Source organism: Triturus cristatus, chromosome 6 (assembly GCF_964204655.1).
Source record: "Triturus cristatus chromosome 6, aTriCri1.1, whole genome shotgun sequence".
Classification (NCBI taxonomy): Eukaryota; Metazoa; Chordata; class Amphibia; order Caudata; family Salamandridae; genus Triturus; species Triturus cristatus.
In genome coordinates this window covers 334,052,536-334,075,894 of record NC_140589.1, presented here as the reverse complement: position 1 = coordinate 334,075,894, position 23,359 = coordinate 334,052,536, and the positions used below count along the sequence as shown (strand labels likewise).

The 23,359-nt window shown below is 43.2% G+C and overlaps 1 protein-coding gene across 9 annotated transcripts in view; it reads left to right on the top strand.

Moving 5' to 3' along the window:
* HPCAL1 (hippocalcin like 1) overlaps nt 1-23,359 on the top strand; it is a 1,393,761-nt gene that overhangs the window by 272,342 nt on the left and 1,098,060 nt on the right. The window contains exon 1 of one of the 9 annotated variants that reach the window (XM_085610708.1): nt 20,032-20,067. The exons of the other annotated variants lie outside the window; for them this stretch is intronic. The gene's annotated coding sequence lies outside the window, so the exon portion shown is untranslated. Of the gene's footprint in view, nt 1-20,031; nt 20,068-23,359 lie in introns of those variants that run through there. 9 annotated transcript variants of the gene reach the window in all.

The window sequence follows — 23,359 nt, the reverse complement described above, 5'->3', positions numbered from 1 at the left end:
ATTCTAAAATATTGCAAGACGCTACAGATAGCATGTAGATAAACTAATCATGTACTTGCATCTTACAGTCCACTGTCTCTTTAATTTAACACTTTATTTGTTTTAATCTGCCCGTGAGTTAATGTGTAGCCTACCATTTAGTCAGGGAGTGATTAAATAATGCATTGCTTTCTATAGTGTGTAATTATGGAGCAGTAGAAGTCTGGAGAAGCAGTGATATATTTTAATGAAGTGCCTATTTCACAAAAAAACTGGGGGCTTCCTCCTATGTTTGGAGGAGATCTTCCAATGTTTTGGGAATACACAAATGTTAATAAGATTACTCTGGGGAGACTGTGTCCATTCCAGTTTTCATAGGAGCTCTTCTGAAATCCTTTTCTGAATTCCATTTCCACAGGACCAATCATAAAATCCTCCTATGCAAATCCAAATGCCCTGGTTAACTTTTTTTGTTTCTTCTGTACAGAGAAAATATTTTTCCAATTGGAGAAAAGCTTTACCCTAAACCCTGGCCAAATGTTATGCTGCTCCCTGCCTTATTCACATTCTACTGATTAAGTGGTGAAAATGAGTTCTAAAAACGTGTGTGTACACTTCCAAAGACTTGCTTTTGTAGGTGTGCTCAAATTCTTAGGGCATTCAAGCCCTGGGGCACTGTCTTCCCAATCATGAGAGTACAGTTAATCATACAAAAATACACTTGTTAGTATTTATTTGTACAACTTTAAAGGCGCATTTTGTGAATATTAAAAATGACTTTACAGTTACAAATGTCTCTTTTCATGAGTACACTTGCACTTAGCTTTGTAAATCAGATCCACAATTGGTTTTCAATGTTCATTAAATATAGCCCGAAGCACATGTGCATCCATCATAGCAATTTCACAAGGCATGAAATCTATAAAGTAATTGGCGTGTTAGTAAATAACTTTAATACATAATTAGCTCTCACATTCCATAGCAAGGATGTTTACAAATTGTTTCAAGTGTTGAGTACCAATAAATTAAATGATTTACAGTGTTAGAAATGGAAGATGTGCTGTATGAAGCATTATATAAAAACCAGTTACTATTATTACTTCCATAACCACATATACAATTTTACATTACATTTCATTATAAATCCCTGTCAAGGCAAATCTCTCAAGACACAGGGTTTTCACTCTTGCATATGTTTGATCTCACAAGACAATAAGTGATTCAGTCCTTCAGGATGCTAATCTGTAAAATAGAAAGAAAGAAACAATACAAGATTTACAATTAAAGAACAAACTGAGTTGTTGTCACTCTGCCATTAAAACTTTTCACGGCTCCACTTTATTTTGCTACCTGTTTAATAGCTCAGATCATAAACTTGGGGCCCTCAGTTCATATGCTTTTGGCCCTTTCAAAACATGATAGCACAGTTTTTATTTAATCTGACATCCCTTTAATGTATATGCACATTACATGTAATGTCCTAGTAACACATTTGCAATACAAACCTTCATTAAATGTCCTGTCTCAGTTGTGGAAAGTCAGTTTCACGCAAACTATCTCTCTCACTTCATTGAATATTTTCAAGTGGCAATCATCACCTTCTAGAGGCTAGGAAGAATAGTCCTGAGGAGGTCAGGAGCAAAGCTGCAGCACCATATAATTGATAGAATTGGTAGTCAGATAATCAAATGGTTCTGATTTACTTTCTGTTATGGTGGCTGATGCACAAGTAATTCTTCCACTTTTTCTATTTCTAGTGCGGTGACACAAAATCACAAATTGACATTTCAAGTTAGCACATGTCATTATCACAACATTTACCTCCAAATCAAGTAATCTGAGGGAATGGAGCACAGAATGTTTCAAAATATTAAGTGGCAAGTTAAAATGAATGAACATTTTTAATTGAAAAATAACTTGACATCATGCACAACTTAAGCACAACTTAATTGTCACCCTCCTGAAAAATGAAATTTATATAAATGTCGTTATAAGACTAAATACCACTGCAGGTTGTACTACTTAATTACTTTCAGCTATAAAAGAAAGATAATTAAAGGTTTGCAAGTCTGTCAAGTAGAACTAGAGAAAAACATTTTAATTACAATTCTATACCAAAATAACAATGTTTTACCTGGAATTTATGTTTTGATTGAGTATGGAGATTAAAAGATTTTCAGTGTTAGTCCCTTGAAAAATTCATATGAAATTCTTACAAGATGGCCCAGCAAATTAGGAACATGAAGGCTCAGAGTTGGCGTTCAAACAGTCTGCCAACTTATCACCTTGAGCAGAAAAGCATGAACATCATTACCGTGTGTAATAGTGACAGCTGTTATTTTGCATCTTAGAAATTGCAAGTGGTGGTACATTACTTAACAGAAAACACTATTATTTAACCACGAACAATTCCATGTCTACAGTTTTTGCAACATTTAGAATTCAAAAGAACAGATTTAAGAAGTCCCTTCATCCCCATCTGGTTTCCATTTAGAGGTGCAAATGGAGGATCCTGACCATTTTCAGTCATTCACTTCCTCAGACAGAACATATGACTGTGGAAAATCTGGTATGATTTCAGATTTTTCACTCAGACATTTAGGGTTACAAGTGGAATCAATCATCTTTGAGTACCCTGGAGGTGCACCTTGTTTGTCTATGATATTTGAGAGCAAAGCCAAGAGTGTGATGGTTAAAGGGTGCACCTGAAATGACCCCCCCACACATACTGTAGGGTCAAAGCTCAACGTTTGTTTCTTCTTTACTTCCCATCATTGCACCCAAAGGCAGATATTCCATCAGAAATCACTTACCTATGGAGAGCTCTGCTTGGTTCGTCCACCTTGAAGGATTGGGACCAAGTCTTTACCTTGTAGAGCTTACTTCTCTCCAGGTCACATCAGGTAAGGTGTGGGCCTCTTGGCTAATAAGAAAAAACAAGGCTGAGAGAGCAAGGGCAAGCTGATGGATTTTAATGTGAAGGCCACTAGGCGAAATCGTACTAGAAAGTGCCAGAAGTTGCAGCTAAACTGACCTGAAGAAACCAAGATGCAACAGACCAAGAACCTGCCGAGAAGCATTTCTGAAACTGAGGTAGACAGCCAAATAAAAATAAGTTAAAGTCTGAAAAAAAAGTCCTCTCTCACAGTGAAAGTCCTGTTTACGTGATTTAAAAATGTCAGACTTGATCAAAGTAAGATTTATTGTATGGAGCTTTGTTTTTCCAAGGGTACATTTGAAAGATATAAATTGTACATGATTTGTACATAATGTTGGTGTAAAAAAAAGACCGGTGCCATCATCTAATGGAACAAGTAAAATATTTGAGCATTCTAAGCTCAATTGAGTAACGTAATTCAGAAGAAATTCTGTAGGAAAGGTAAACTAGGTCAACTCATTTTTCATTAATAGTAGTGGAGTAAGCAAATCTTCTGTAGAGTTCTTTTCATAGATGTAGCTGAACTGCTAAGAGATGTTTCTTTTACAAAGAAAGTAGTTACAGCGCCATACCATGACTGGCATGCCTTTATTGTCAGTAACTGAGAAGCATGTTATTGTATGATGCAACTTGTCCTTTGAATAATTATTGAATTTGCTGAAAATAAAAAAAAGAAGCTTTTCCAGCTGAAATAAATTGTGACAATCTTTTCATGACTGGACCTTGGTAGAACAGTATAGAGCTGGTAACTTCTGGTGCAGGGTTTTGTCCAACCAAATGCCATTGGGGAAAATATTGAAAAAGACGTATGTTGAATTTGTGGTATTTTGGAAGTTGATAAAAATGAAAGTAAAAAAATATCAAAATCGTATCAAATAGGTTTAGAAATCCAGAAGAAACATTTGCTATAATAAGGCAACTAATTTATCTCAGTGAACCAGAGTCTAAGTATCACTTGATGCCTCAAATCTTTTCACCGTATATAAATATTTTCATGATGCGAAATTAACTTCATTCTTAACTAATGTAAACAAGGAAATAATTAAACTATTAACTATCCTGTATAACTATAATTGAAATGGAATTAGGGAGGTGCCATTCCATGGAGCAGCACTTGAATAGATCAAAACTATTCTGTGGATAGAGTAAAATGAAATGTCTAAAAGACCATGAGAAAAGACTTTGATGCACTTGCATCAAACGTTATGCTCCAAGTTCAAAATAGATGTCATCTGTTTTTTCCCCAAATCTGTTTATTTGTAGAGGATAGTACTTAAAAGGTGCAATGTTTCATGTGTGCTGGATTGATACCACACAGAGAATTAAAACTACTCACTTGAATACATTTGTAGCCTTTGTGGTCCAGTTACTTGGTGCTTAAAATACCATAGAAAGCTTTCAGAACCTAAGCCCGTGAACTAAACGATTCAGAGCTAAGACATTGTTCACTCAAGCCAAAGATGCAGCACAATGTTTAAGGACCTCACTCCAATTTAACTTGAGACATGCTGAGATTCCAATTATATTGTGGAAAAGATGAAAACCCATCTTTTTAAAATATATTTTTACTGATCAAGCTATTTTCTGACCCTCGCTAATTTGACGTCTGTCTGTCCCTTATCCTGTATTTTTCCTGCTTCTTCTCAACCTTTTTCACTCCTCCTTCCTACTGAACCTCACATGCTCCTTCTTCACTTCTTGCACTCTCTATTTCCATTCTCTTATAACCTAGTTTCTACATCTGCCCTTTGTAACCTCTTCTTCATTACTCACTGATTGACTTTCTGCTTTTATTTATTCTAACAAACTTTTTTGACTGAAATTGTTGACTGTTTTATACACAGGTGAATGGATTGTAGCACTATGTTCACTGTTTGAAGGTTGTTACTATTCTCTGTAAGGATATTGCTTATTTCATGAGTGTTGTTTGCACAGCACACTTATACCTGTTCATTTAGTTGTAGGTCTGTAAAAAAAAGTTAGACAAAGATTAAAAACTAAAATATCCATTCTCAGATGAAGCAATTCACAGGAATCTCTAACATCTCTTCCTGGGAGACAGTAGTTTTGGGCCTATGTGCCAGATGGAACAGACGCCCAATTGCCATGTGCATTTTTGACCTGGGCCTTATACTGGCCAAGATAACCGTAACCACCTGCTGGAAAATACCTACTCCCCCGAATTCCGAAAAATGGCAACCCTGTTTACCCGGTGGGCGAAGGCAGTGGAGGTGGTATTGCATGGCGAGAATGTCAGAGGGCTATACTGTCTCCTAATGGCTCCAGGCTGGGAGGCATTACTCTATAAATTGATGGTTTCACCCTAGGCATCATCCTTCGAATCTAACTACCACGAATTCTTGAATCCCACCATGCACTGCTAGTACCCACTCCACAATCATTTGGCCCCACTCCCCGTTCCAAATGTGCCCCCCTTCACCTAACAATAGAGACTAGCCTTTTGTCTCCATCCCTGTCCTACTCCCGCCATCTCGTTCTCCTGCACAGCCCACCCTTCCGCGCAGGAGGAACATAGATTCATGCACTTTAAGGCCCTGGCAACTGGGCTTTTGTGATCATCACAAATATTATGTAAAAGTATTATAAGCACATGCATGCACTTGTTATATGTTCTATGTTTGTTCAAAAATTCCATAAATAAATGTGTTTGAAAGATAAAAACAAAAATGATATAAATTTGAACGCTATAAAATCCCTTTATTGGTTAACACAAATATGCTCATACTCCTCTTTAAATGTGTTGCTGCACGACTCAGTTGCTAATACATGTTCTGAAAGCTCTAGCTCATGACGAATTCACTCAGTGGAATATAGCTTAACATGTCTGGGTAGGTCATTATATTTCTAGGTGCTCATTTCACACTAATATGTGCCTATAAAGAATTGCCATCCTTTATAGGGATTCGCTAGTTTGTAAGGTGCGGGACGGAGGGATGAGCGACTGCGAGAGTTGTCAGTTCTCCCTTCGCCTGGCACCCACTGCGTCGTTGACGGGTTTTCTGATTTACCGTCCACCCGGGACCTTGGGAAATTTTCTTAACTCCTTCCTAGAATCAGCTGCGCTCCTTGCCTCGTCCACTGGTAACTTTATAGCTTTGGGTGATTTTAACATCCATTTTGATGACCCCTCCAACTCCCTGGGAGTAGATCTGCAAGGCGACCTCAAAGCCTTTGGGATCAACTTGGCTAATTCGGGTGCCACACATGGGAAGGGCCACTTGTTGGATCCTATATTTTCAAACTCTGGTTGCCTTAAAGCTCTTCCAGCGCTGGCCCTACCTTGGACAGATCATTTTCTGGTGCCTGCCCAGTGGCAGTTTGATGTCCCAGTTACATCGGCCCCTAGGGTATACACCGTGGAAAGAGCCTGGTCCAGGCTCCCAGTGGATACCTGGGCGGTACACCTGGAGGCGTCCCGGCCTCCCCCTGGGTCTAATCCATTAGTTGCGGATGAGAATTTAAACATCTGGCTCACCAACTCGCTTGATGCTCTTCTCCCCAAGAAGAAACAACTCACCAGGGGTAAGAGAGTGGGATCTGCGCCCTGGTACACATTGGAGCTGAGAACTTTGAGGAAGGGTTGCAAGAGGTTGGAACGGACCTGGAGGAAAGATTGGAACGAAACGAGCCGGAGAGAATATCGGGTGGCTCTTAGTACTTACAAATCTGCTATTCGGGTAGCTAAATCCGTGTTCTTTGAGGAGAGAATAGGCTTTGCGGCCAACTCCTCAAAAGAATCGTTTAGGGTTATTAAAGAACTTCTTAAAACTCCCGAACCTCCGGTCATTCATGACGACCCCTGTAAGAAATGCTTCGAACTTGCCTCCTTCTTTAAAACTAAAATAGACAACATCTTGGCATCTCTTCCTCGGCTAGCCGAGGAGACTCCTTCTGGTGGCAACCCAGAGTCTCAGCCCAGGGTGCGGACAGCGGAGCTGGTCTCTTTCGGACCTGTTACTGTGGAAGAAGTTCTTACAGTCTTGATGACCATGAAAAGTGGTTCCCCTAAAGACCCTGCACCTATGAAATATCTTAAGCAGATAGCCCCCACCATCGGTGGTCCAGTGACGGATTTGATAAACTTATCTTTTTCCCAAGGAGTGGTGCCCCCTAGTTGGAAGGAAGCGGTTGTCAAGGCTCTCTTGAAGAAGCCTAATTTGGACCCCGCTGACCTTCCCAACTTCAGGCCTATTTCCCTGCTCCCCGGCCTCAGCAAGGTGGCGGGCAAAGTTGGTGAATCGTCGCCTTGCAGGCTTCCTGGAGTCCAACTCCCTTCTGGGTGACTCCCAAACGGGCTTTCGCCCCGGTCAGGGGATTGATACTGCCCTGCTGGCAGTCGTGGAGAATGCCAGGAGCATTTTGGATTCAGGGGGATCGGTGGCAGTGATCCTCCTGGACCTCAGTGCGGCATTTGACACCGTAGACCATCAGGTGCTTCTCCAGCGACTGTCGGGGGTGGGGGTCTCTGGGATGGCCATAAAGTGGTTTGCGTCCTTCTTGGAAGGCCGGACGTTTGAGGTGTGGGAAGGCCACAAGAAATCATCATCGGTCCCTCTCCAGTGTGGTGTGCCACAGGGCTCATCGTTGAGCCCTACTTTATTTAACATTTATATGGCCCCCCTGGAGAGTGTGATACTGCCCCTGGGTATCAAGATTATCAGCTATGCTGATGATACTCAGTTGGTGGTAGGTCTTTCCCAGTCAGCTTGCCATCCCGACCGGCTGCACACGTGTTTGGATAAGATCGTCACGTGGATGTGTAGTTCAGCACTCAAGCTTAACGGCTCCAAAACGGAACTGATGATGCTGGGGAATTCCCCTCCCTCCTTATCTCCAAGCAGCTGGCCTTGCTGCCTGGGAGTGGCTCCCACACCCAAACAGGAGATCAAGAGCTTGGGGGTGTGGTTGGAGCAGGACCTTTCTTTTAAGACACACGCTAAAAAAACTGCAGGCGTGTGCTTCGGTCTGCTCCGATCAGCCCGGAAGATACTTCCTCTCCTTCCAGTGGCCTCCAGGAGGTTACTCATCCAGGGGCTTATCATCTCTCGGTTGGACTTAAGTAACGCGTTGTTTCTGGGGGCCCCAGAGTCCACCCTAAATAAACTGCAGCTAGTGCAGAATGCGGCCGCTAGGCTCCTGATGGACCTACCCAGGCGTCAGTCCGCCCGACCTGCGCTCAAGGCGTTGCACTGGCTCCCGGTTAGGGAGAGGGTGAAATTTAAGGCGCTTTGTATGGCCCATAAAATTCTGCAGGGGAAAGGCCCACCCATCCTACGGGATATGGTTCAACCTTATAAGGCCTCACGTCCCCTCCGTTCAGACCATCAACATCTGCTGCAGGTCATGAGGGTAAGGAAGGTAAGAACTGGGGGCAGAAGATTTTCCATCAATACGGCCATCTTGTGGAACTCCCTTCCTTTGTACTTGCGCTCGGAAACAAGTTTCTTACGCTTTCGCAAGCTGTTAAAAACTCACCTGTTTCCTGCTTAATTCCGGTGTCTCGTGTCATGGTGTCTTTCTCTGGATGAGCGCGGGGATGCCCAAGGGTAACCAGGCGCGTTATAAAACTCTTTAATAATAATATTAATAAGTGATGTGTGTATATAGTGAGATTGAGATTATGTAAGGATCGAATTTTTGGAAAGAGTGGTAAATAGAATTAAACCTCGAGCCTATAGGTCAAAGTGATATGCTTTAACAAGGATCTTTATGTAATAGGATCCTTTTTCATATAATAGAGAATCATTTTTATACCAAACATCAGAAATTCAAGCACTAAATGGACAGGGTGAAAAATGTGCAATGTTAGTAATGTTTGTGATACAGCATTCATTGACAAATATTTAATTTGCCACACAATTCACTTTAAAAAGCGGCCATGATGCTTACAACCTCATGTTAGACCGGGGGCCTAAAATTGAAACTATTTTCAAACCTAGATCACACCTTGCTCACAACCATTCAGTTAGATGTTGGACAAAGGGTTCTTTTGCATGAATAAAGTATTAGAGTCCAAGTTAGCAATTAAAAGGGCAACGGTTGGCTACCACACTTACTACTAAATGCAAGACTTGACAAACCAATACACAGAAAACTATCTGACTTGATAGTTGGTATCTAAAACGGTGATCTCATTTTTTTTTTAATTGTTAGCGTTTCCAAACATTCTGTAATTCAGAACCAGATTAATTTGCAGAGCCCCTCCTCAGTTAGCCATGACACATTCATTAAGTATGAGACTGAGGAGCTCAAACGTAATGTTGCGGTCCACTAGTATTACCAACAATGTCAAATGCTAATGTCAAATCAGGATACTGATGCAAAATCAGTGGTCACATTGAATAGAGTGTGCAATGAGTCAGAAGGCATAGCACAATATTCCAGGTGGCAAGCACTCATTGGTATGTTTTAGTTCTAACAATCTTATACCTCAGAAATTCCAATTAAAGTCATGTACCTCAGTTGAAACAAAATTGGAGTGACTTACACATCTATCAAAAGCCCATATTAATTGGGCTCCGATAAAAAGACATTCATTTCCTGCAAACAGCATTGTTATATGCAGGGACATCTTAAGGATTTGGGGGGCCCTGGGCCAAACATATTTTGGGGGCCCCTGTTCAGGACACCTTTGAATTTATGATCTAATTTGAGCCCCTGTTTCCCACGCAGTTTCCGCTACCTCAGCTGCACTAGCGATCCAGTTTGCATCATAGGCATTAGCCTATATATTCCCGATGTAAATGGACATGTGCAGCTTACAGGTGTAGGATTCAGGGTTTCCTGCCCTGCTACTACGTTTTTAATACTTTTTAAACTGTATATGTGTGGCTGAATTACTCTGTGCTTTTTAACAATTTCTCCTACCTATGCGCCCTTGCACTTTACTTGATTCTGCTTGCCAACACCTCCTTAGCTGCTCCGATTCGCATTTCGGTTTTCCTCCAGTCCTGGTCCGCTGCTGCTGATACGCCGATTGTGTGGAGGGCTGGGGCTACTATCTGGCTACTCACTTCCGCCCACGCAGTTTCCACTTCCTCAGCTGTGCTAGCGATCCAGTTTGTATCATAGGCATCAGCCTATATATTCCCGATGCAAATGGATGCGCGCAGCTGATAGCTGTAGTATTTAGTGTTTCCTGCCCTGCTACTAGGTTTTTAATACATTTTAAATTGTATATGTCTGGCTGAATTACTCTGTGCTTTTTAATAATTTCTCCTACCTATGCGCACTTGCACTTTACTTGATTCTGCTTGCCTACACCTCCTTAGCTGCTTCGATTAGAATCTCGCTTTTCCTCCAGTCCTGGTCCGCCGCGGCTGATACGCCGATTGTGCGGAGGGCTGGGGCTACTATCGGGCTCCTCACTTATGCCTATGCAGTTTCCGCTTCCTCAGCTGCGTTGGCGATCCAGTTTGCATCATAGGCATTAGCCTAAATATTCCCGATGCAAATGGACGTGCTAAGTGGACGTGCACAGCGGGCGTGCCGCTGGCGCCGAAGGTAAGCCTGTCTGCACCCGGAGGCGTTCGGCGCCGGCCATGCTGCCCAGTTCCCCTCCGGTGAGTTTCTTCCACTATATTGCAATAGGGAAAAACTGCTTAGCCTTAGGCGGCTACCATTATGTCACTGTACAGCCGCTGATCCGAGGTTGGAGGTAGACTTTCGATGCAATAAGTGCAACTGGACTCTCCTCCAGCCCAGGAAACTCGCACCCAATATCCTCCCACGCAACAATAAGTGTAAAAACAATAAGAAAACAGAGGACTTAAAGGCCACCCTTTTAAATTGTCGCTCTATACAAAAGCATGAACCATACATTTATGGCCTACTTTTAGACTAACAGTCTGATCTTTTATTTCTCACTGAGACCTGGCTGTCTGAAGCCTCCAACCCTACTATCACCTCGGCCATCCCTACGGGTTATAACATTCCTAGGAGGGACCGATCGAATGGGAAGGAGGGAGGTGTTGCTATAATTTACAATAAAAAAACTAGACTGCTTAGGCTTCTGCTGTACCGTATCCCCCCATCATAGCATAGCTGGATTTCTGATTTACAGACCTCCCAGTGCTATTGGAAATGTTATTACTACGCATAATATAGCCACCACCTCCCTGGCCTTAACCCGTTCCCTGCTCATGACGGAACCACTCCGTCATGAGCCACGGGCGCCGTGTGCTCATGACGGAGTGGTTCCGTCACGCTGCGGCCGTTGGCGGCCGCTCCGCCCACGCGGCACTGATTCCCCGCCTGTGCGGGCGATCAATGCAAGTGGGCGGAGTCGTGACGGAACCACTCCGTCATGAGCACAGCGCGCCCATGGCTTATGACGGAGTGGTTCCGTCACGAGCATGGCGGCACCGCGCTGACCCCGAACTCCCCCAGCGCCGCGGCAGAATTCGTATACATATGGACAATTGAAAAGACCCTCAAACAATTTCCTTGTTGGAGGCGCTGCAGGCCTGCAACATGTTTCCATCTGTTTCTTTGGCCACCCATGAGAAGGGCCATACCCTAGACCAAATCGTTCACAACTTTGATATATCAGTAAACCTACCTCTTCTCATTACCTGGTCTGACCACCTCCTATTAAAATTCGTCATTCCCAACTCTGCCACAGCCCCTTGAGCTAACACAGGGCAGAGGGTCTCTAATTACAGGACGTTCCATAAAATATCCATCCCGATGTTAGCAGACGCCCTCGGTCGTTCCTCACCAGAGTTGTCTGGCTGCCCCGACTCGGACGTCCTCTCAATAGATTCGTGGCTCCGAACCAACATTGATGCAGTGGTACTGGTTGTTTGCTCCTCCTCAAAGAGGTCAGCCCCACCAGCTCCATGGTTTAACGATTCCCTTAGATCTCGCAACAGAAATTGTGGAACAATTGAACGGAAATGGCGTAAATCCTATCGACCTGAGGACAGGAAGGTGTATAAAGACACCTTAAAAGCTCATTACATTCTCGTGAAGGCAGCCAAGAAAAACCTCTTTCAAACCAAGATAGAAAATGCCCAAAATAAGAGTAAGGAAATCTTTAGCATAGTTAAATCCTTTACTGCCCTGAGGGCCGGCACAAAGTAAGGGCCATGCACTGAAGAATGGTCTAAGTAAATAGTTGAATTCTTCCACAAAAAGATCTCCATGATCCAACAAGCCTTCACTAACATCTCAGAGGAAGAACTGACCTTCTACCTTAGTTCTAATAGCAAATTTCACCACTTGGATCCTACATCTTTACTAGCTTTCCCTGAGTTTCAGCTTGAAGAGTCACTGACCCCTCTCCAAAGCATTAAGTCTGGCTCTCCTACTGACCCTTGTCCAGGGAATATCTTGAACCTATTAGCTCCCACCATAAACCCCCACAGTAAACCAGCTCTTTAATGCTTCTCTCTCCTCAGGCAACATGCAGAAATTATGGAAGAATGCTAAGATTCTTCAACTGATAAAAAAGGCTAACGCCAAACCGACGGACCCTGTCAACTACAGGCCAATCTCCCTTCTTCCGACCCTCTTCAGAGTACTAGAGAAGCATGTAAACAAGGCCCTCCAAAAACACATTGAAGATGGGAAGCACCTTCATGAGTCCCAATCCGGTTTTAGGGCTAACTACAGTATGGAGTCCGCTCTGCTGGAAGTGACTGAACTTCTCACGGGTAAGCTGGACCAGGGAGGCAAGACTGTTCTGATACTGCTCGATACGTCGGCGGCCTTCGATATGGTCCGACTCCCACATGAGAGGCTCCCGGAGAGACTTGCTAATATCGGTCTGGGGGGGACCACCTTTACAATGGATGTCATCCTTCTTGGTAAATAGATCTCAGGACATCTGGCTCCCCCCTTTCTCATCCCCAGTTCCGGCCATGAAGTTAGGTGTCCCTCAGGGCTCCATTCTCAGTCTTACCCTTTTTAATATATATCTATCCCTCTTGCATTTCTGGTAGAGGAAGAGGGCGCCAAAATTGTTTCCTATGCTGATGACACTCAGCTGATTTTTACGTGTGAAAAAGGAACCGACTTTGACGGGGCAATGATTAGGTCTTGCCTCACAAAGGTTTTTTAACTGGCTTAAGATCAATCAGCTGAAGTGCAATCCTGACAAAACTGAAGTTGTTCTTTTGGTAATCCATAAACGCCTGACTGGAGCGCTTGGTGGCCAAAAGATCTGCCGCCCCCGCCCGCTGAAAAGGAGAAAGTCAAAAACGTAGGAATTGTCATAGACAAGACACTCTCCATGTGCTTTCAAATTCAAAATCTAAATGGCACTTGCTTTGGCATACTCTGGATGCTAAAAAAAACTCCTGCCACTGTTACCGCTTGAGAGCAGAAAGATCGTGGTGCAGACTCTGGTGACATCAAAGCTTGACTATGTCAACAGCTTGTACCTCTGTCTTCCCAAATCCCTTATCCAGCACCTACAAGTGGTACAATACACGGCGGCCAGAGCCATTCTGAGACCTAAACCCAGATCTAGTATGACCCCTATTCTTAAGTCTCTTCGCATAAAAGAACGGATCGGCTTCAAAGCGATGACCATCTTATTTAAAGCTTTCCATGGCTTAGGAGCCGTCTACATAAATAAGCGCGTTAATCGCTACACAACAGCTAGACCCCTACATTTTTCCAATGCCAACCTGGCCATCATACCTAAAATATGCAGTGCCCGCATTGGAGGCAGATCCCACGGCTTTCTAGGCCCAAAATTGTGGAATAGCCTCCCTGAGTCTCTGAGACTAACCACAGACCTACTCTCTTTCATGAAAGAACTTAAAAACCTGGCTTTTTGATAACTGATGGGTCTTTTACGCATGTTTTCCTCCCACTGTCATGCGCCAGGACTCTCTAGTCTGAGTAGCTGCGCGCTTTATTAAATACACAATTTCATTTCATTAGGTCCCTGACAGTGCACAGGAACACTCGTCCAAATTCTAAGCGCTTTATTTATGAGGCTTTGCTTCACTTTTATGCCGTTGGTGCGTCACTTTTTGTGACGCACCGGCAGCATAAAATATGTGCAATGTTACGCCCTATTTACAAAGTGACGCATCTAGGCAGATGCTTCACTTTGTAAACCCCTGCACCGCATTATACCAGCGCCAGGCATAATGTATGCAGGGTGGGTGTTGCCCCGCAAAATGCCTCGTAGAAGTGGCGCATTGAAATCTATGAGAACTCAGTGCGCCACTTCTAGGACGCCATTGCGTCAATATCTTACACCTGCCACACAGCAGGCATAAGACTGATGCAGGCCCTTTCACATGGGGCTTGCCCCATGTGAAAGGACACATTGCTGGAGTTGCGTCTATTTTCAGATACACCCCAGCAATGCATCACTTTTGCGCATACAGATTTGTCAGAAATACTGACATCTGTAACTCCTTGCGACATGATGCGTCATGCAGTAAATATGACACATCCATCATGTCGCAACGAGGGCGCACTAGGAAGTGACGCATCCCTGTTTTCACACAGCGATGCATCACTTCTCATAAATAAGGCCCTGAATGTGTTTACATCTAATATTCAGGGATAGTTATGTGTGTTTTCAATATTGTAACACAGCAGCAGCTCACCAATATTACTGCAAATAATCTCTGTGACGCCCTCCCATTTTTTATATGTTAGACTTTGTTTTGATCTAAAATAAACGTTTTTTATGTCTATTGCATGAAACATAAACACAAAATTTCTCTGCAAAATGGCTGTACTAGACTCTTACACATCAGGTACATAAAAAATAAATGAAAGGAAAACCGAATTTAAAACAAAATGTTTAGGAAATATTCAAGGTCATTAGGGCAAAACTCTGAAGAATGGAGCTGACTGTCAGGGGGCCCCTTGAAAGGCTGGGGCCCTGGGCCAGAGCCCACTTTGCCCCTGCATTAAAACGTCTAAGCGCTTTATTTATGAGGCTTTGCTTCACTTTTATGCCGTTGGTGCGTCACTTTTTGTGACGCACCGGCAGCATAAAATATGTGCAATGTTACGCCCTATTTACAAAGTGACGCATCTAGGCAGATGCTTCACTTTGTAAACCCCTGCACCGCATTATACCAGCGCCAGGCATAATGTATGCAGGGTGGGTGTTGCCCCGCAAAATGCCTCGTAGAAGTGGCGCATTGAAATCTATGAGAACTCAGTGCGCCACTTCTAGGACGCCATTGCGTCAATATCTTACACCTGCCACACAGCAGGCATAAGACTGATGCAGGCCCTTTCACATGGGGCTTGCCCCATGTGAAAGGACACATTGCTGGAGTTGCGTCTATTTTCAGATACACCCCAGCAATGCATCACTTTTGCGCATACAGATTTGTCAGAAATACTGACATATCTGTAACTCCTTGCGACATGATGCGTCATGCAGTAAATATGACACATCCATCATGTCGCAACGAGGGCGCACTAAGAAGTGACGCATCCCTGTTTTCACACAGCGATGCATCACTTCTCATAAATAAGGCCCTGAATGTGTTTACATCTAATATTCAGGGATAGTTATGTGTGTTTTCAATATTGTAACACAGCAGCAGCTCACCAATATTACTGCAAATAATCTCTGTGACGCCCTCCCATTTTTTATATGTTAGACTTTGTTTTGATCTAAAATAAACGTTTTTTATGTCTATTGCATGAAACATAAACACAAAATTTCTCTGCAAAATGGCTGTACTAGACTCTTACACATCAGGTACATAAAAAATAAATGAAAGGAAAACCGAATTTAAAACAAAATGTTTAGGAAATATTCAAGGTCATTAGGGCAAAACTCTGAAGAATGGAGCTGACTGTCAGGGGGCCCCCTGAAAGGCTGGGGCCCTGGGCCAGAGCCCACTTTGCCCCTGCATTAAAACGTCTAAGCGCTTTATTTATGAGGCTTTGCTTCACTTTTATGCCGTTGGTGCGTCACTTTTTGTGACGCACCAGCAGCATAAAATATGTGCAATGTTACGCCCTATTTACAAAGTGACGCATCTAGGCAGATGCTTCACTTTGTAAACCCCTGCACCGCATTATACCAGCGCCAGGCATAATGTATGCAGGGTGGGTGTTGCCCCGCAAAATGCCTCGTAGAAGTGGCGCATTGAAATCTATGAGAACTCAGTGCGCCACTTCTAGGACGCCATTGCGTCAATATCTTACACCTGCCACACAGCAGGCATCAGACTGATGCAGGCCCTTTCACATGGGGCTTGCCCCATGTGAAAGGACACATTGCTGGAGTTGCGTCTATTTTCAGATACACCCCAGCAATGCATCACTTTTGCGCATACAGATTTGTCAGAAATACTGACATATCTGTAACTCCTTGCGACATGATGCGTCATGCAGTAAATATGACACATCCATCATGTCGCAACGAGGGCGCACTAAGAAGTGACGCATCCCTGTTTTCACACAGCGATGCATCACTTCTCATAAATAAGGCCCTGAATGTGTTTACATCTAATATTCAGGGATAGTTATGTGTGTTTTCAATATTGTAACACAGCAGCAGCTCACCAATATTACTGCAAATTATCTCTGTGACGCCCTCCCATTTTTTATATGTTAGACTTTGTTTTGATCTAAAATAAACGTTTTTTATGTCTATTGCATGAAACATAAACACAAAATTTCTCTGCAAAATGGCTGTACTAGACTCTTACACATCAGGTACATAAAAAATAAATGAAAGGAAAACCGAATTTAAAACAAAATGTTTAGGAAATATTCAAGGTCATTAGGGCAAAACTCTGAAGAATGGAGCTGACTGTCAGGGGGCCCCCTGAAAGGCTGGGGCCCTGGGCCAGAGCCCACTTTGCCCATGCATTAAAACGTCTCTGGTTATATGGTACTTTATTGAAAAGCACACATTCAACCAGACTGAGACTTGGCTAGATGATACATTTTGATGAGTTGAAAATCTGTAGAAGAGAGCATATTACTCCTGCCTTTAAAAGAAGCCATTGCATGCTGGTAATGGCTATAATGAAAATAATGACATTCAAAGACTTAATCAGAGCTCCTAAGGCCGGTAATCATAATCCACCAATGTATTTAAAGGGATAGTTAAAGCTCAAGGCCCAATAACGACTCAAGGTGCAAACCTTTCCCATTGCTTGCAAGATGGGCTTCACCGGAGTAGGAGGGAGAGATTTTATTCATTCATGCAAGCAACATAGACATTTTGAGCCAGAATCCTTCTGGGGTACAGACCAATGTCCTCCATTTCAACAGAACAGTTAAATCCGTCTTTTCAGATTCTGTCATCCTATCAGCATGCTTATAGTGACTGTATGTCCTAAGGTTTTAGCACTTTGAGGTGGTGCTACTGCTGTTGATGATTAATTGTTTTAGTTTGCCACTTTACCGCCTTCTTCGAATCATTAGACTATGAGCTGTACCTTTTTTCTAAATTAAACACAGCATTGTCTTTATTCACATTACTTCTCAGCAGCACAACTCTCAAACTATTAGCAAGCGCTAATAATAAATTGATATCTGTTCTTACAGGCATGACAGCATAAGGCTTCCAATGACAGATGTCTGTAACGTCTCTGTATCCAATCAATCAATAACCTTATTCGATCCAATAAAAAAAACAAATAGATCATAAAGGTACAGAGCAAGATAATAATAACAATACATAAAATCGTCGTAGAGAATACAAGATGAAAATGTGATTGAGGCGTCCAAGTTAATAGCACTACAAACCTAACGTTATCCAGAAAATGAGTGAATTAATACCACAGGTAGATGGAATAAACGCTAGAAACTTTACTCAAGGTCCACAAAGTAGACAATTACCTACTTACTTATTTACAGTGTGATTAACCAGTCCAAGTTCAGAATTCCTATCTACAAACATCTTCTGTAAAGTGTATAGAACCTAAAATATCTAAAATTAATTATACACAATGTGACCATCACACTTAAAAACCCGTAAAACAGGAACTAATTACCTTATAAAAAACAATTATTTAAAAAATATCATGATGATTCCCCTCTCAAGATTCCCTTATTAGCTCCAACAAGTGCTGAATAATAAGTTATATAGGTCAGATAAACTCTTGGGGGTATATTCACAAGAAGGTGTGCTAAACATCACCAAAAAAGGCTAATGTAACTTTACACATCGCAGCCTATCGCGGGAAAATAACCCTGTGTCAACGTGGAATTCACAAAACGGAGGTACCATGCGATAGTCCGCCGAAAACGTGGCCAATATCCGCGATACAACCACCGCGAGGGAGATAAAAACACAAACCCCAACACGTGAAAAGATGCGATGTGCCCAAACGCGATAAGAAAACAGTGATAACCAGCGAGAGGCCAGCAATACTCACGCGTAATGCGGGAAAAAGCACAAGAACAGCATACGGAAAATGCCACTAAAAAACGGCATCAACTGTGGAGTACCACGGATGCACCCTGACCGACTGCAGAGGACAACATAAACCCCACAATCCCCACAGAGGAACACCCAGGAATACAGGGCCCGTGGAAGGGCAATGAGAAGAGCAAGAGGAAGACTGGGTACAGTCACCAGGAAAACCCGACATTGGTGAACATTCCCAGGTGGTCCACTATTGCCTGCACATTGATGGAATACTTGTGTTTTCTGTTGCGGTATTAGACAGTGCAATACCCGCAAGGGGCACAAGTGGGACATGTGTGCGATCTATTGCCCCCAATACTGCCGGGAATCCAGCTATGGCATAGAAGCCTTGCTTAATCTGCTGCTGTTCATGCGCAGTGTGGGGGAAGTGAAGGTACTGGGGTATGAAGCTGATGATGGCATCCAGGACAGGTGTGATGAACTTTGATAGGGCTGGCTGTGAGACCACTCCAACTCTGGCAGTTGTTGGTTGGAAGGTACCAGAGGCCAACAGGTGCAGCACAGCCAGCAGCTTTGTCTGCGGAGGGATGTTGGTTCTCCGCTGTGTTGAGACCGTCAACCTGTGGGCGATGTGGGTCATGATGCGGATGATGGTTGACCTCTTGAGCCTATAGTGGGCAATGACTTCCTCGGGCATTAGGTCTGTGAGAGTGGTGCGTTTTTGGTAGGTCCGCTGTCTTACTCTGCGCTGCCTCTGTGGTGGTCTGGGGTGGGCGGGTCCGGGTCCTGGGGTTGGTGGCGGTCCTGGGGGTGGTGGCGGTGGGTGTTGTGGCCCAGTTATCGCGGGAATACTGGCGTTGTCTGCAGTTTGCACCAGCTTGTGAATGGGGTGTTAAATCTATCTCCACTTTTGATGCGTGAAGGTGGAGATAAATCTGAGATACGTCCTTGTGAATAGCCCCCTTGAAGTTTCTGTTGCTTTTCAGCTAAACACAGTTTCCTCCTTCTAATACAAGCCCAGAGAAATACAGCTAAGGAGAAACAAACAAATGAATCATTAAGTTTTTTAAGAAAAGACAAAGCAGGGCAGCACTGAGTAAAATTATAACGTCTTAAAAGAGGTAAAATATATCTTGAACTTTGTTCCTTATATAAGCCACCGAAGAAAAATAAATGAGGGTCAGATTGCTCAGCGGTATTATTACATAAGCAAGTTGTCAGTTTTTTAAAGCTATCCCTCTTCACCAGGGGCGGCTGGTGCACAGGGGCGAGATCAGCATCGCCCTCCCACCCTGGGGTATTAAAAAAAATGTGAGTTGGAATACTGAGCAGCTAGCACTAAAGTTTGCTGGCTGCTCGGTAAATAAACATGTGTAAATACGTTTTTTTTTTTTTAGGGGGTGGGAGAGGATGGCCCTTGGCTCTGCTGTGCATGCTTTATTGGCTGGGCGAAGATTTCTTCGACCTGGAGCCAGGAAGCAGGGCAGTGACGACACACAGGTGGGCAGGATCTGTGTCTCACTGTAAGGATAGCATTTGATTTTGGGGAGTTCTTCTTGTAGCCCAGGGAGGAGTCAGAAGCTCCCCATTAATTCCAATGGCAGGGGGCAGGGCAGTCCGGCTTGAGAATGTAGAAGTGGGGTGTGGCAGTGCCTCTTCCACAACGAGACCGAGCGACAGTTGCTTAATATAAAGTGATTGGTGTGCTGGGGTCTGTGGGAGGAGTCTAAATCCAGCATTTTCCAGTCCTGCAGTCACGAGGAGCCCGGCTCGAGATGATCGATCCAGTGTAGGTGACAAGTGTTAGGTAAGCGCGCTGGGGCACTTTTTTATTGTATTTATCTAAGTTTATTAAATGTGTTCAAGGAGCCTCCCTGGGGAGCCCCTCAGGGTGCAAGATCTTTATTTAGGAAGGAAGTGTGTTCCTGTTGACTTAAAAGGAACAGACTTCCGTTAAGGAGTCGACAATTCTGGCTTTCGAAACTCGAGCTAAGCTGTAACATGAGCAATGAGCATGACCGTCAGGGACTCTGAAAAGAAAGACTGCGCCCCTTATATTAGTGATTTAAATGCTATTTTTTCAGTATGTAATTTTCAAAATGGTTCAAGGCTAAATTGGTTAAATTACTCTCAGTGGAATGGAAAGTTAATACCATCGTACTGATCGTAGTATTTTTGTTCTGCTGTTCCAGACGTTTCCCTCGTGCACTGCTAGAGCATTAGAGTGCAGTGCACTCTGAGAATTGCAAGTGCACTTTATGTTGCCCTAAGATCATCTCATTTTAAATTCTATAAATGCCTCCTTTATAGAATTAAAAAATACGACTGTCAATTTGGCCCCTGACATTATTAATAGGCATCTCATTCTTCAAGATAATCAGTTTCTTACAGTCCCTTGGGAACAGGCATCAGCATTTAAAAAATCCCTGAAGTTTTTGTTCCACTTAATACTGGTTTGACTGAGTTGAACCAACTCGTTTTATAAGTAAATCACGCGCCTTAAATCATATTTAACAGGTTCCTGCCAATCTGCCATTATGCACGAACTCTGTATATATTTTACACCCTGTTTCTTTGAGACCCGATAAAAGCCAGGAAAATCGAAAGCAAGCAGAAACTGGAAGATATCATTGTGTCTAATTAGTACAAGGGGAAGGGCGCTTTGTATTTCTGAGGGGCCAGTGACCTCCCATGTCTCCACCTTTTTGACTTGTCCGGCTGAAAACCCCGGAGACTCTACTTCAAATTATATCATAACCTCTCCAAACATCAAACCACTCAGGCTAATAATGTCCTATTAAACAGACAGAAGAGAGCCCCCCCCCCCTATCCCCCCAAAAGCATCAACTACCATCCTCCCTGATTATCGGCCCCACCATCCAACAATCCACTGTTAAATACAGTATTTGTCATGTCTACTCGATTAGATACAAAGCGTGTATTAGAAGCTTTTTTTGCTATGCTCTCAAGTAATGGTAATAAAAGAAATCTCCCGAGGTAAAGATGTGTAATCAAAGACAGTCTAAAGGCAGTGGAAATCATACACATGTCATCACACAATCTGGGCTGTGTCATTTAACATGTCCAGAGGCACCCATACGTTGAAAGGCTTGCGCCTCAGCCATTACAATCCAAAAAAGAAAAACAGAATGATTGCAATTGAAGTGAAAAATGGCAGCTGTTGTATCGGCGACATAAGACACAGTAACAACAATCAGGAATTAAAAATAAAACATGTTACAGCACGGCAAGAAAATTAGTAATCCAAACACACACCGACTAAATATAAAAAATAATAAAGGATTCCATTTATAAAAAAAAAGGCAATGCAATCCAGTAAAACTTCACCATACCTTAAACCACATTGACTTGAGTCAGGCGCGCAACGCCCATTGGACTCAAAGGGCTTAACCCCCCCGTCGTGTGTGGCAGCCCGGGATAAGACAGTTTCCCGGGCACACACACAGCCGCACCCGAGTACTTCACAGGTCTTTAAAAGACCTTTAGCTTGTTAATGAGGTTCTGATGATTTTCACCCCTGCTTAGAGCCCCTGCAGCTCCACTCTGCCTTTTGCTTGAAGAAGCAGCCCCCCCCCGAAATTTTTTCTTAGCCCGCCCCGAAATTTGACTCTAGTTGCGCCTCTGAATTTTGAGTTAATATCCTGTATATATCTATCAACTGGACGCATGAGGGTGACTTTCAGTTGCTCTTTATTTCAGCCAAGAAAGAGCTCTCAAGTATGATGGAGCCGTGCATGAGTAGCTCATCGATGCTTTTGGTTTGATTTGCATTCTGGGACTTGTAGTTCTGATTTTATAGGGGGATAAACAAGAGCTACAAGTTCCAGAATGCAAAACAAACAAGCATTTGCAATGCAATAGGTCTCGCAGTTGAGAGTTTGAGCTATTGGCATTGTAAATGGCAATGCGCCTTTTATTTACGGGTTGGTTTTTAAAACATAAATAAAAGGCATTGTCATTTACAATGCCAATAGCTTAAACTCTCGCAAATGTGAGACCTATTGCATTGCAAATGCTGGTTACAGTCTTCCCAATGCAACTCAACTCGGACTATTTAGCCCAGTTTTTTCATAGCACCCCACGATCACCTCCTGTAGCCAGTCACATCCGAGACCAATTCAAAACAGCCCATGTCTCACGTCACACAATGTGGTCACTGTACGTCCGCGCCCAGGACCCACTCGATGCAAAATGGCTGCTTAGTGCAGTGAGAGCTAGACATTGGCCACTTAAATACGCCCTGGCTGGTTGTGTTCAATAGGACACATTATGCGTGTTGTATTTTCAAGTCTGTTTACTATTTTGCACAGCAAACCTTATTGCACCCACACGGTCTCCTGGTACACGTTAGACAGCTTCTTTTTGTAATGAACTTCAAGAGACTTCCTGTGATCGATTTAAAACAATGTTAATTATGGTAAAGATTATTTATGTGATTCTTTTTCAAATTGTCAAAACAAATATTGAAACTTTAATTAAAAATTAAATCAGAGTGCTACCAGTGGAGTTTACGATCGACGTTGTACATCCCAGAACCCACTTGTCAAATATAGTGTTCCCATTTATGTTCTTTGTGCAGTACATTTTAAGCATTTATGACGGTACTGTAATGCAAGATGGTGGGGATCCCCAACGGAACGGAAGAGGGTGCTCTCGGTCCCTCATATCACAGATATTTATTGGTGTTGTGCTGAAGGGCTGGGGGCTCCCTGTGCGCAGGGCTGTGTTACATCTCTGGTTGTATCTTGGGTTTCAGGTGGCTAAAGCACAGCTGCAAAGTGGAACCATGTCCTCTGACATAGTAGCCAGTCCTTGCTTTTTAAGCCAGTGATGCACTGTATTTCAGGAGTTGCAGTTTCACTTTTGACATTACTGATATATGCTTACAGCGTGCAAACTACTGTTGCTAAAAAGGAAGCTATGATTAAGGGTGCCACACACGACGTGAAGCCTCTTGTCGCCGATGGAAAAATGGGAACCCTTAAGGTGTAACTGTCCCCACGTTTGTAGGATTACCCGTCACTTTTACGAAATAGTGCGCTGCACAGTGGGGCTGAAAGTCACGCGCTTATAATGAG